Raw genomic sequence first — 11,721 nt, 5'->3', positions numbered from 1 at the left:
CATGTGTACTCTTTGGTTGGTGGTTTAGTCCCTGGGAGCTCTGAGGGTACTAGTTAGTTCATGTTGTTGTTCGTCCTAAGGGGTTGCAAACCCTTCAGCTCCTTGGGTCCTTTCTCTAGCTCCTTCATTGGGGACCCTGTACTCAGTCCAATGGATGGCTGTGAGCCTCTACTTATGTACTAGTTGGGTACTGTCAGAGCCTCTCAGGAGACAGCTATATCAGGCTCCTGTCAGCCAGCACTTGCCGGCATTCACAATAGTATCTGGATTTGATGATTGAATATGGGAAGGATTCCCAGGTGGAACAGTCTCTGTATTGTCCTTCCTTCAGTCTCTGCTCCATAATTTGTCTCTGCAACTCCTTCCATGGGTATTTTGTTCCCCCTTTTAAGAAGGAACAAAGTATCCATACTTTGGTCTTCCTTCTTGAGTTTTCTTGTGGTTTGTGGATCATAAATGCCTAGTTTTAAGATATTTCAATGTTTTGTTTTGTGGATGAACATCTCTATACCATTTGTGTGCCTGGTGTCTGTAGAGTCCAGAAGAGCTGTCAGAGCCCCTGAAACTAGAATTGTGGATGGTTGTAAGCCACCTTGTGGATGCTGGGAGTCAAACCTGGACCTTCCTGAGGAGTAGCCAGGGCTCTTAAGGGCTGAGCAACCTCTCCAACACCTTACATTATTTTTTAAAAACAATTAGAATAAGAAAGGACAAGTCAGAAGGAAGAAGGTAAGAATGAGAGAGATGGCTCAGTAGGAAAGAACACTTGCTGGGCAAACATGAGACCCAGAGTTCAAATGCCTAACACATACATTCAGCAATGTGAGTCTGCAACCTCAGCACTGGGATCGATGAAGTTTGCTATCAGCTTAGCTCTGGGCTCAGAGAGAGACTGTCTCAAAGGAACAAGGGAGAGTGACAAAACAGGACACCTGACATTCTCTTCTGGTCTCCATGGGTTCACACAATCTCAGTGTATGTGTGTGTGTGTGTGTGTGTGTGTGTGTCTCAGTGTGTGTGTGTGTGTTTTGAAAATGTTTGGCCCTGGAGTAGCACTATTAGGAGGAATGGCCTTGTTGGAGTAGATGTGGTCTTATTCGAGGAAGAGTATCGCTGTTGGGGTGGGCTTTGAGATTCTTCTCCTAGCTAACTGGATGCCAGTCTTCTCCTGTTTGCAGTTGGATCAAGATGTAGAACTCTCAGCTCCTTCGGAGAATTGGATGGTCATGGGCAGGCTCTCCTCATGAGCCTTCCAGAAGTTTTGTTAGATGCTAAAGTGAAGGTCAGCAAGATGTTTCAGCTGGTAAGGACACTGGCCTGAGTTCGATCCCAGGACCCACATGCTGGAAGCAGAGAACTGGCTGCCCCAAGTTGTTTTCTGGCCTCCACACACAGGGTTGAATGGGCCTCCCCTCCCCCACCCCTGCCGCTTGCACACAAAAATAGATAAATAAATGTCTCAAAAGTTTTAAAGAGATCAAAGTGAGATAGGATAATAACATTGGGCCGCACCTTCCATCCACATGACATCTTTATAATTCCTCAGGAAAAAGTACCGAGGAAGCCAAAACCTCCCCATATTACCCACTTGAAGCCAATTTCCCACTGACTTAATACTCAGTATGGGTGATCAGCCTTGAATAAATCATGCTCCTGCTCTAATGTACCTGGCATGAAATATTCAGAGCCGTTAATGCATTTTGCCTTAAGCTATCAACACAGCCTTTGTCCAAATCTGTGGTGAGCTTCGGTTCTGTTATCTTTGTTCCTTTGTATATATCAGATGTAGAGTGTGGGCTGAAAGTTCCAGGAAGAGAGACCAGGCAGTCGACTCCCTACAGGTGGGGAGCTATGTCACTCAGGGATAAATCATAAGCTGAGTGGCCAGAGTCTGGGCTTAGAGTCGAGGAATCCTGAGCCCTGCTCCCAGTATACTGACTACCTTGAATGACTCAGGCAGGCTTGTCAGGAAAACACAGATTGGAACACAATGGGAAGTCTTTCCCAGCCCTTTCCTGACTGTGAGCGTTGAAAGTGTTTGGAGTCCCACAAAGGGATCAAGATCATAGAGACTGAGAATAATATTCAATTCACTAAACAAAGTGTGACTCTGCCAGAAACGTCTGTCAGTTCAGGGAAGAAGGCCCAGCTCAGACAGTCTGTTGGTAGAGAAATAACTGACAGTCTATACATCATGCTTGGGAGCTGCGGTCTTGACTGGCAGACAGTGAGCGTGAGGAGAGTCTGAAGAGTGAGCTGGCTGAAGTTCGAAACGCCATGGCCCTTGTGATCTTATGATGGCTTTTAGGGTATAGTGTTAACCAGTGATCACTGGTATGAGATGCTGCCTTGCTTCCTATTCCCTGCCAGCACCCCTCCTAGGCTTGTCTCCCACCCTCCCTTGCCCTGGATTCTGTCCATTAAGACCTAACCTGAAGGGACTTGAAAGCAAAGCAAGGGTCTCTTTCCTTTACTCAGCCAGAGACTGAGAACAATTGGCTTGAAGGAGAGTTAGCCCTCTTAACTCTGTGGAGTCCCAGCTCCTTCCCTGTCTTCCTCTTGGGGAATGTTGACCTACCCCCTCCTCCCCATCATCCTCAGGTCCACTGAGATCCTGCAGCATACACCCTGGGAGTGTCTTTCTCTGGCATTTGGTACCAGCTCCAAGTTTGTTTCAGACCTGGTAACTTGGTCTACTTCCCCACCTTCGAAGTTCTGTCTGCATATGCCTGCCTGCATCCTGTGAGGCTGGCCATAGGCAGACCCCCTAGCAATCCAAAGCCCAGAAGGCATATGGGAGAAAGCCCCAGAACCCAGGCTGGCTCTAGACACTATGCAGATACCTCAGTATATGGACTTTTTGTTCAGCTAATGTTTCCCAACTTTCAGGCCCATCCTCCACAGTGATGGCGGGGGTGGGGGTGGGGGGGTGGGGTGTGGAAACTTGTACAAACACATTTCTGTGTCGCTATTGGGCAGCCTGTTTGGATCTACTAATACAGGGAGACCAGAAGGCTGGCTCCCGGAAGATTGTCCCTCATTGCTTCTTCACAAGGCACAGCAGATCAGCCCAGCAGCAGCTGGGTGGCCCATCTTCTCTTCATCTCCTCGACACTGGATAGCCCTGGGCTTAGGTCTGTGGGACTGTTATTTCCTCTGTGCACAGCTGCAGGATGTAGTTTCAGTCAGTTGTATATTACACACCTCTAGAGCTGACCCATTCTTGAGGCCCAGACCTGAAGTATTAGATCCTTGGGTCTGGCAACAGCTACCTTGAACTTACCAGGACAAACATAACTTTCTAAATATTCTTTCTTCTTTGAAACAGACTTTTTGTTTTGTTTTGTTTTGTTTTGTTTTTTTGAGACAGGGTTTCTCTGTATAGCCCTGACAGTCCTGGAACTCACTCTGTAGACCAGGCTGGCCTCGAACTCAGAAATCCACCTGTCTCTGCCTTCCAAGTGTTGGAATTAAAGGCGTGCGCCGCCGCCGCCGCCGCCGCCGCCGCCGCCGCCACCACCACCCAGCTTGAAACAGACTTTTTTTTTTTGTTGTTCCCTCTCAGTCTCTCTTTTTCCTTCTTACTTTAAAAAGATTTATTTATTTCTATTTTCTGTGTAGAAGTGTTTTGCCTGCATGTATGTCTATGCACTGCTGTGTGCCTGGTACTGCAGGAGGCCAAAAGAGGGTGTTGGATCCCTGTAACTGGAGTTACAGATGTAGGTGCTGGGAATTAACCTGGGCCCTCAGAAAAAGCAGCCAACGCTCAACTTCTGAGCCATCTCTCCAACTCTCTTTCTGAGGCATAGTCTCCCTATGTACTCCTGGCTGGTCTGAACTTGCAGTAATCCCCCTGCCTCTGCCTATGCTGGGATCCCAGGTATGGGCCACCTTGACCAGCTGTTTCTTTATCTTGGTACCACTACCCACCCAGCTGCTCAACTCAAAACCCCTGGCTCATCCTAGATGCTTCTGCCTGTCATTATCCCCTTCCCCATCCAGTCTCTGAGCAAATCTAATCCAACACCCCGCCATCTTCTCCACTTCCTCCCAGACAAGCAGCCCTCAGCTTAGAGTGAGTTGGTTGAAAAAACAGGGAGTCTTGAATCAGTTGTAGACTCAGACTACAATGGCTTTTCTTGATAAATAAAAGGCAATCTGAGACAATGGGCTCTGGTGGGGTGCAGGGGTCACCAGGAATGATCACAAAAAGCAGGCTGGAGGAGAACTCTGTACAGAAAGTTGAAAGCTGTCCTTTCTGGTGACCTCTCTGCCTTGGAGGAGACATCCTCCCTCTGCAGGATTGAGACTTTACGGTGCTGGAAGACACCTAATTACCCATAAGGGCTTCACAGGGTTCAGCCCAGGTAGGAGTCCAGGCATTTCAAGATAACAGCTTTTCTTTCCTTTTTATTCTGAGTGTGTTAGCTCTCTGCGTGACTTGAAAGGCACTTTTTAACACGAATATGTTCAATAATTAGGTCCTGGATTCGTTAAACACTGATAAGCTTCTGGCTTCTGGGTCTAGACAAGAGAAAGCTAGAAAAATGGATTTTTTTTGTTTTGTTTTCCAAATGAGTTTCTAAGATGCAGCGAAGATGTGGTGGTTTGATTAGGTATAGCCCTCATAGACTCATATATTTGAATGCTCGGCTCAGGGGATTGGTACTGTTAGAATGGGTGGCCTTTTTTGGAGTGGGTGTGGCCTTGTTGGAGGAAGAGTGTCATTGTGGGAGCAAGTTTTGAAGTTAAATATGCTCAGGCTACAGTCAGTGAGACAGACAGTCCCCTTTCTGCTGTCTGTGGATCAAGATGTAGAAGTCTCAGCTCCTCCTCCAGCACCATGTCTGCCTGCATGCTGCCATGCTTCCCACCATGATGATAATGGACTGAACCTCTGAAACTGTAAGCCAGTCCCAATTACATGTTTTCCTTTATAAGAGTTACCATGGTCATGTACACTTCACAGCAATGAAGGGACAGCTTCCCTGTCATGATCCCCTGGGTTGAATTGAGAGAAGGAGGAGGCAGGAAGCAGAAGACAGATCCTCACAATGCAAGTGACCTTCGCCCCATTCAAACCATTCATTAACAAGGTAAACCTTGACTTTTCTTATCTCCTAGTTACAGTCTAGAAACAGAGATTATCAGACTAGATAAGTTTAATTTTTTCAATTTTTATTATTTTGTGTGTATATAAGAGACAGGATGCAGGGTAGTGGTAGCACACACCTTTAATCCCAACATTGAGGGGATTGGAGGGCTGCCTTGGGAGGCAGGTGAATCTTTGAGTTCAAGTCCATCCTGGTCTACAGAGTGGGTGCCAGGATAGCCAGGGTTACACAAAGAAAACCTGTCTTGAAAAAACAAAACCAGAGGTGTGGGAGGTGGGCATTGTATAGCTCAGGCTGGATTTGAATTTTCTAAGTAGCCAAGAATGATCTTAAACACCTGATCCTCCTGCCCCTACCTTCCAAGAGTTGGCATTATGGGAATGTGCCATGAGCATCAGTCCAGCAAGTGATGCTCACACCTTTATCCTAAAGGGGAAGCTGGTCTGGAGAGATGACTCAGTGGTTAAGAGCACTGACTGTTCTTCTAGAGGTCCTGAGTTCAATTCCCAGCAATGACATGGTGGCTCACAACCATCTGTAATGAGATCCGATGTCCTCTTGTGGTGTGTCTGAAGACAGCTACAGTGCTCTCATACACATAAATAAATCTTTAAAAAAAAAAACCAGAAAAAAAAAAGAAAGAAAAGAAAAGAAAAATGAAGCCTTTGAGGAACCAGAGAGGGTATAACACGTTCCCAGGATCACACAGTTGTATAAAGTTACCCTCAGATTTTGGCTCAGTGTGTAGTATACTTGCTGTGCAAACAAGATGGCCTGAGTTCAAATCCCCAACACCCAGGTTAAAAAACTGGACGTAGTTGTATAATTCTGAAATCCCAGTGCTCCTATGGTGAGATGAGAAGAGAGAGATGAACCTTCAGAAGCTTGTGGGCCAAGGAGGCTGGCATACCCAGTGGGGACAACAGACACCCTGCTTCAAACAAAGGCAAGGACTGGCATTGGAGATCGTCCTCTGATCTCCGTAAGTGTGCTGTGGCATCTGTATGTACACACCTCGCACATATACACATCCACACACACCCATTCACAGACTCACATAGATTTCATACATAAAAAAAAAAAATCATACTTTCAGCAGGGCGGTGGTGGTGCACGCCTTTAATCCCAGCACTGGGGAGGCAGAAGCAGGCGGATTTCTGAGTTCGAAGCCAGCCTGGTCTACAAAGTGAGCTCCAGGACAGCCAGGGCTATACAGAGAAACCCTGTCTCGAAAAAAATAACAAAAAAATCATACTTTCATACAATCACATATACATCATACATACATAAAAACAAAACAAATGCAACAAAGAAACAAAATCCCAAGGTTTTGTTTGTTTGTTTTTGGTTTTGCTACTTTGGCTGCAGTAATGTTTTGTGTCCCTCACTGGATCTCACAGGATGCAGGGGAGAAGTAAGGGGAGACTACTGCATGAACAAGGCTATGTAGAGGTAAGAGTTCCTGGCTGGCTGGTGGCCAGGGGTCCTGGGCTCCAGGCTAGCATGGCCATGCTGAAGCATCTCACCTCACAGGGCTCTGTGGAGGAAAGAGGTGAGAGGGAAGGCTTGTAAGAAATATTTTGAGAGCAAAGCCAGCCAGCCCCTGTCCCCGCTTGCACCCTCTCCCAGGAGGCTGGGTGCAGCTTTGAGTCCAGCCAGTGTGAACCTCGGTCAGTACTGGCAATATCTCTCCTTTTGCTTTCTGAATTATTTATCCCTCCTTTCCTCATTGCACCCCTAGACCTTTTGAAACATTAAAGCTTTAAATAGGTCTGGGTGTTGGTTTGGACCACAGTGTTTCACCGTCCCTCCTGCCAGACAGTCTCTGAGAAGCCCCATCTCTGAGCAAAACTGATTTTCCTCTTGGTCATGGTCATTGGCTCTGCCTGGGTCCTAGGGAACAACCTCAATCTTGCCTAAGGCCCTTCTCTGCTGACACTTGCTGAATGTATCAAATCTTTATTCAGTTAGCTGATGGCCATGGTGGGGCCAAGAGGCTCTCAGGGAAGAATTTCATCCCTCCCTCACTGACGCTGCGACTGGGCTAACCCAGTACCCACAGGTGGCACCTTAACCATGCAGGGACTCAGTCCTACCCTCACCCCCTCAGCCCAGGCAAGAGTTATGGCTCCCTCAAAGACCTAGAAAGGCTTTTTTGTGGATCACCCAGAAACTGCTGGTTGCTGTAGACTCCCAAGAAACATGGGGTAGGGCTGGGACTATTATAGAGTCAGGGTGAAGATATGGTTCAGGGAGTCTCCAAGGTCCAGAGGAGGACACGCTCTGCAGGAAGCAGCTCAGGAGAGTTCAGGACAGACTAGAAATCTGATCTGATTTTCTGCATCTTTTTGGTGAATGCCTATTGGTTGCAGCCTGGACAAGTCCACCATCTTGGCTTCCTTTCTGCTCCCTCCTGGCTTCTGGACCCAACTGAAAAACAAAACAAACAAACAAAAAACAAAACAAACCAAAAAAAGCAACAGTCTAGCCTCAGTCCCAGATAACATTTTTTTTCTTTAGCTTTCAGCATGCCTGCTCACTTTGCTCTTCTGGGGATCTTCCTCTGGTTTGCTTTCTATCACTATAACGAAATCCGTGAGCCTGGATGTTTTGTTAAGAAAATAGGTTTAGGACTGATGATATGGCTCAGCAGGTAAGAGCACTGACTGCTCTTCCGAAGGTCCTGAGTTCCGATCCAGAAACCACATGGTGGCTCACAACCACCTGTAATAAGATCGGATGCCCTCTTCTAGTGCGTCTGAAGACAGCAGCAGTAAATTATGCCGGAGAGAGCGGGCCGGATTGAGTGGGCCGGAGAGGTCCTGAGATCCACAGCAGCCACACACATGATGGTTCACAGCCATCTGTACAGCTACAGTGTACTCATACACATAAAATAAATAAAAATAAATCTAAAAAAGAAAAAGAAAATAGGTCTATCTAGCTCACAGTTTTGGAGGCTTAAACTCCAAGATTTGGTAACTCCATCTATTCACTCTGGTGAGACACTTCCTACTCCATATCATGCTAGATAGCATTATAAGAGAGAGGAGAAAGGGGGGAACTCACAAGGCAAAGTGGAGAATAGAGAGGGGCCAGCTTTGCTTTTCAATAATGACTCTCTCATAACCCCACAAGAATTGCTTTAATCCCTTCTCAGGACAACACCCCAAATGGTCTAAATTCTTCCTACCTGATTTTTTTTTTTTTTTTTTTTTTTTTTACTCATTACAGATGGTTGTGAGCCACCATGTGGTTGCTGGGATTTGAACTCATGACCTTCAGAAGAACAGTCAGTCAGTCAGTCAGTGCTCTTAAGCCAGAAGCTTGGTTTTCAATGTGGTGATGTTAAAAGGAAATCAGGGGGGCTGGAGAAATGACTCAGCAGTTAAGAGCACTGACTGCTCTTCCGAAGTTCCTGAGTTCAAATCCCAGGAACCACATGGTGGCTCACAACCATCCTTAATGAGATCTGACGCCCTCTTCTGGTGCGTCTGAAGACAGCAACAGTGTACTTAGGTATAATAATAAATAAAATCTTTAGGCTGGAGCTGACCAGAGCGAGCAGAGGTCCTGAATTCAAATTCCCAGCAACCGCATGATGACTCACAACCATCAGTACAGCTACAGTGTACTAATATACATAAAATAAGTAAATAAATCTTAAAAAAAAAAACCAAAAATGTGAAAAAAAAATAAAAGAAAACCAAGCTTCTAACACTTGAGCACAGCGGGGGGTGGACACCATATCCAGACAACCCCTTGGGGTGCACAGCAAGGGGGCACCATATCCAGACAGACAACCCCTTGGGGTGGGTACTCATTTTTTGCCATACCCTCATCCTTCCTCCAATGGCCAGCCAGGCTGGTGTCACTCAGCATGTCCAGGACTGCTGCCAACACCATGGCCTGGTCTTTCCTTCTCCGACCTGTAGATGACCTGTGGAGTTGGCAGGCTCCCCCGTCCCAGTTCATCCCTATATTGCTCAGCCTGGATGTTTCTCACAGATCTAGCTTGACCCTCTCCTGCTGCAGTTTGAATCTGCTCTGTTCCCATTTCTCCCACAGCAGGGTGTTAGAAGAGTGCCTCAGATGGAATATGGCCCCCTTGCTTTTCTCTGAGATTCAGAAAAATTAAAAATTTGGCCTAAGGACACGGGGCTGTGCCACAGCTGGTACCTGGGACCTAGAACTTCTCCCTCCCAGCACAGCCTACCCCCTCATCCAAACAGAGCCTGAGCCTGGGGAAAGGCATGCTGTTACCCATGACCTGAGCTCTCCATTCACCTCTCAGTTCTCATCTGAGCCACGACATCCAAGAAACCCCCGGAGATCCGAGAACCCAGTGCAGCTGCCGGAACAGGAAAGGCTCTGGTCTCTGCTCTCCTGCCAGACACCCTGCTGGACTGCACAGGCTCGTCTGGGATTAGAAATGGCACTGCCATCTCTTGGGGCAGCAGAAATTGGGCTTTTAGAGTCCAAAAGTAGCTCTTCCCTGTCAGAAGGACAAGTCACACAGGTATGTGCAGGGTCTGGACCCCCAGGACCTGGCTTCGTGCTGAAGCTTAGCTGCCCAGAGAGCTGGGCATTCCCTCACCCATCTTCCTGGTGAGGGTCTTCAAATGGGCCATGACCACAGCCTCAGTGACAGTGCACAGCTGGCATCACGGAATCGGGTGTGGCCCTCTCCCTCCATGACGTCATAGGGCTGGCTGACAGCTTGGTGAGTCTGGCCAACCAGGCCAGGGCCGACGTCTGGTGTGGGAGAACAGCGCCATCTACCTGTGACTAGAGCAATGGCAAGACCAGAGAGGTGTCATCCTGAGAGTCCTTGGACAAGACTAATTCCTTAACAGCACAGTGGTTTTTCCTGATACACATGGGCTGACACAATCTCAGTCAGTTGGTCCCCGTCTCAGAGACCATGGCTGTTGTAAGAAGCATCCAGGGTCAAGCTGAGGACACACTTGAAGGAGACCCATCAAAAGAGCCCACAGAAAACAGGCTGCTTACAGAGACAGTGCACAGGCGTGGGGTGAACACTCTACTGCGAGCCAATGGCCCCATCGCTAGGACTTGGTGCAGTGCCCTTTGTGTGTGTGTGTGTGCTCGTGTATGAATATGTGCATAGGTGTGCATGCATGTGTGTGCACAAAGGTGTGGAAGCCGGGGGACAACTTTGGGTGATATCCACTTTGGGTTTTTTTTGTTTTTATTTTTGTTTTTTGAGACAGCATCTCTCCCACTGGCCTGGAATTCTTAAGTAGCCTGGCAGGTTGGCAGGCAACCCCCACAGACGGACTTGTTCCCGCAACCCAGCACAGGGATTCCAACTGCACCAGCACACCAGGCTGTTGTTCACTTGAGTTCTGGAGATCATCTCAGGTCCTGATGCAAGGCAACTTCTTTATTTGGCCTTTTTCTCCCTGGGCCTCAGTGGGAAACTTTTAATGTGTCCAAGGACAATGAAGGCATCTGGAAGCCAGAGACTACTCTCACCTTACTCTGGACCTAGTCTGTCCTGTGGGCAGCCTTTGCTATTTCTGCCTGCAGAGAAGCTAAGCAGTAGAAGAATCTCCAAGGTCGGAACAATTGGTTCCCAAGGTTATACTGGAGGCGGAAGTTTCATTTATCTATTGTGTACGTGCTGGAGGCGGATGGTCCATGGCCCTAGATTCATTTCTGCTGCTGTAACCAACACTCTGACAAAAAGCAATGTAGAGGAGAAAAGGATGTAATCCCATTTACGATTCCAGGTTACAGTTTATATCATCCGAGTTTACATCATTGTGGAGAAGTCAAGGCAAGAACATTCAAACTGCTTGTCACTGATCACATCACATCCATAGGTTTGAAAGAGTTAAATTTAAAACTTGTGCTGGCTAATGAGAAAATTGCAGGTTTGAAGAAAAATACAGTGGACCAAGGTTGAATATGTCCAAATAAGCCTGGGCAAAAATAAGCAGTCCGTTAGACATCCTGAGAACTAGCAGGTCAAAAAGACATAATCTACATGTCTGGGCAGATATAGTTTAAGGTCAGATGCTCTGTTGACTCAGATTAACACCAACCTTAGGAATTTTCCACTCTGTTCTGCACGTAATAGTTAATATTTGAACTAGCCAATCATGTGTAACCATACCGATTCCTTTGTTCCCCTAGACCCTTTTCCTATATAAAACCCTAACTTTCGAGCCTCGTGGTTGGCTCCACTATCTCCTGCATGAGATAGGTGTGGTGCCGGCCCAGCGCGCCCCGAAATTAAAACTATCTCTTGTAATTACATCAAGACGGTCTCTCGTGATTCCTTGGGTGCATATCCTCCCGAGATTTCAGTGGGGGTCTCCCCACAGGGGTCTTTCAGGTTCAGAGCAAAGAAAAGGGACTGGAGAGATGGCTCACTGGTTAAGTGCTCTGGCTACTCTGCCAGAGGACCTGGGTTTAATTCACAGAACCCACTTTGAGCCTTATAACCGATCTGTAAATCCAGTTCTAGGGTGCCGCGGACCGGGATTTCTCGCGGGGTCCCTGTTCCGCGAGACAAGGGATTCTGGCCAGGTGGGCACGGGATTCGGCTTTGACAAACAGACTACACACGGGTAGTGTA

The sequence above is a fragment of the Mastomys coucha genome, unplaced genomic scaffold, assembly GCF_008632895.1.
Source record: "Mastomys coucha isolate ucsf_1 unplaced genomic scaffold, UCSF_Mcou_1 pScaffold16, whole genome shotgun sequence".
In the NCBI taxonomy this organism is placed as follows: Eukaryota; Metazoa; Chordata; class Mammalia; order Rodentia; family Muridae; genus Mastomys; species Mastomys coucha.
The sequence above is the reverse complement of the archived record's forward strand: the minus strand, read 5'-3'. Positions refer to the sequence as shown.